Here is a 2,500-nt window from a genome sequence, read left to right as displayed (position 1 = left end):
GTGGGTTGAACCATGTTATGTGTCGTTTTCTTTGTCGTTTTTTTTGTTGGGGTGGTAATGGTCTCTTCCTCATATTCTAGTTTGTAGTTATATCCACTTTTTTGTAGTGCGTTTGTGTACGGTGGGATTGCATCGTTGAATATGTTGTTGTTTGTAGAGTTGTTAGATAGTCGTTTGTTAATGCTCTCGGGGATGTTTTTTATTATAGATGGCGGATGATTGCTGTGTCTATGAACGTACAATGGGATGTTGTTGGGTTTTGAAAATGGTTGATAGGTGCCGTCGTTTAGGTTGATGGTTATGTCCAGGAAGTCGAATGTTTTTTTGTTGGCTTCGATTGTAATTTTCAGATTGTTGTCCTGGAAGATTTTGCATATTTTTTTCTTTATTAATTCTGTCTGTCTCGGTGTTTTATTGCACAATGCGAGTCCGTCGTCCCTGTATAGTCCAATGTTTATATCGAGATTTTGCATTTGAGAAAGTAGATATAGTCCGACGAGCTCGCATGTTTCTGCTCCATCGTAGCTCCCATGGTGACATCAAAGTTTGTTGATTTTTTTGTCCATGCTGTTCCATTATTGTAAAGTGATGTATTCTTCGAGTGCAGGATAATATGTATTTCTTCTTCGGTGATGTTGTCGAAGGTTTTTGCGAACTGTAGTGCTTTGAGGAGTAGGGTTTTGGTGATTGAAGGGTAGAAATTACAGATGTCAAAGATGATTGCGTTTTGTCGTTGTTTGTTTTCTGTGTTTCTGTACCAGTTGATAACTTCAGCGGTGTTTCTCCATTGGTTGAATTCGGTTTTCTTGACGATTTTGGTGTTGATTCTGTCTAAAATCTGTTTACTTATTTTTCCGATTTGTGATTTACATGGGTTTATGAGACGGCATTGTACGTTGTTGCGAAAGTTTGGTTTATGGTCTTTGATAGTGATGAAGGCGTTAGATTTTGCTGTGGTGTCTATTCTGTCACTTAGCTGTAGGTTTTCGGCGATGCTTTTGTCTTCTGCTGTAATGTCAGGTGTCGTAGATGGTGTTTGTTTCTTGTACTCTGCTTGTATATTTTTCTCAAGTAAATGTGTGTATTCTTTAGGGGTAAGCTTGTAGAAGTTTGTGGTTTTGTCAGCGGCGACGTAAACATTGGAGTCTTGATGTATTGATCGTATGTCTTGTTGTAGTTTGTTTTGGAAGGTGTCGTTGATTTGTCTGAATTTTATGTTTCGGATGATATCTGTCATTCCATCCTCGAATTCTCGTAGTTCAGGTATGGATGGGGCTGGGTCTGGTAGATCTAAATCCAAAAGTTTCTTTATTTTTAACCGTTTGGTCAGGGTTTAGGTAGAAAAAAGCTCGCCATCTGGTGTTTCTTATAAATTTTTCGGTTTTGTTGATTAGAGATTTTAGGTATTGTTTGCTTGTCGGGATCGGGATGTTCTTTGTCGAATAATCAAAATTAGTACTTACGAGGTTCATTTCTGGTTAAAATAAAGTGCTCAACAGGACAGTAGAACTGGAGCAAATGTATAAATTATAAAACAAAAACCATGAAATAATAGTGCTCAACTTTAGTAATAAAAGGAGCTATTTATAAACATTTGAAATTAATTAGATAGTTTGACTTCTACAACGTTGTTATCGAGCGTTGCTCTCATCAGGAAGTGGAAGTGAAAGTAGATTGTTGTGTTTTCGTATTTTTATAGATTCGTGTTTATGGAGGTTCGTAATTACATAAAAGGTGTTTGTTTCTATGTCTGCATGAGGAAGTTAGTTCGTTTCTTCTGTTGAGTGTTGCTATGTTCGGTTTAGTGATGATGAGAATTTTTCTTCCAAGCAGAGGTTGCAAATCTTAGAAGAGGGGGAGTACGACTGTGCTCTGGAGATGATTTTCCATGTGATGCTGTGTTGTATGTTTTTTTCTTTGAGGTTCCAAATGTGTTCGCTTAGTGTAGTAGAATGTCGTTTGTGTATGTTTCTGAAGGAAGATGTATGCAGGTTGTATCTGGTTTTGAATGGACACTCGGTGAGGCCAATGTATGTTTCTTGTTTTGGTGTGTCTGGTCGTGTTACTGTGGCTTGATAAATTACGTTTTGAGTCAGGCAATTGCCGTTTAGTGGGCATGTTGTCTGGGTCCTACAGTTGCATTTTTTCACTAGGTTGTTGCTGGGCTGATCTGGCTGTGATAGTTTTCGGTTATTGTTGGATGAAATAATGTTTTGTATGTTTGGCATGCAGGTGTATCCTATTTTGATGGTGTTTTTGTTCATGATTGGGTGTAGAACGTGACCGGGAGGGAAGCATTTTTGTAGTAGATTGAAGAATTTGTTACCGATAGAAGTTGTCACATTCTTGCTGTAGGGTGGGTTGAACCATGTTATGTGTCGTTTTCTTTGTCGTTTTTTTGTTGGGGTGGTAATGGTCTCTTCCTCATATTCTAGTTTGTAGTTATATCCACTTTTTTGTAGTGCGTTTGTGTACGGTGGGATTGCATCGTTGAATATGT

The 2,500-nt window shown here is 38.0% G+C and overlaps 1 protein-coding gene across 1 annotated transcript in view; it reads right to left on the bottom strand.

Moving 5' to 3' along the window:
• LOC144979164 (uncharacterized) overlaps positions 1-2,500 on the bottom strand; it is an 11,356-nt gene that overhangs the window by 3,064 nt on the left and 5,792 nt on the right. The window lies entirely within an intron of this gene.

This window comes from Berghia stephanieae, chromosome 9, assembly GCF_034508935.2.
Source record: "Berghia stephanieae isolate SIO BIC M18660-M18661 chromosome 9, UCSD_Bste_1.3, whole genome shotgun sequence".
NCBI lineage: Eukaryota > Metazoa > Mollusca > Gastropoda > Nudibranchia > Aeolidiidae > Berghia > Berghia stephanieae.
Note: the sequence above shows the minus strand (reverse complement) of the source record. Positions and strands in the feature narration are given on the sequence as shown.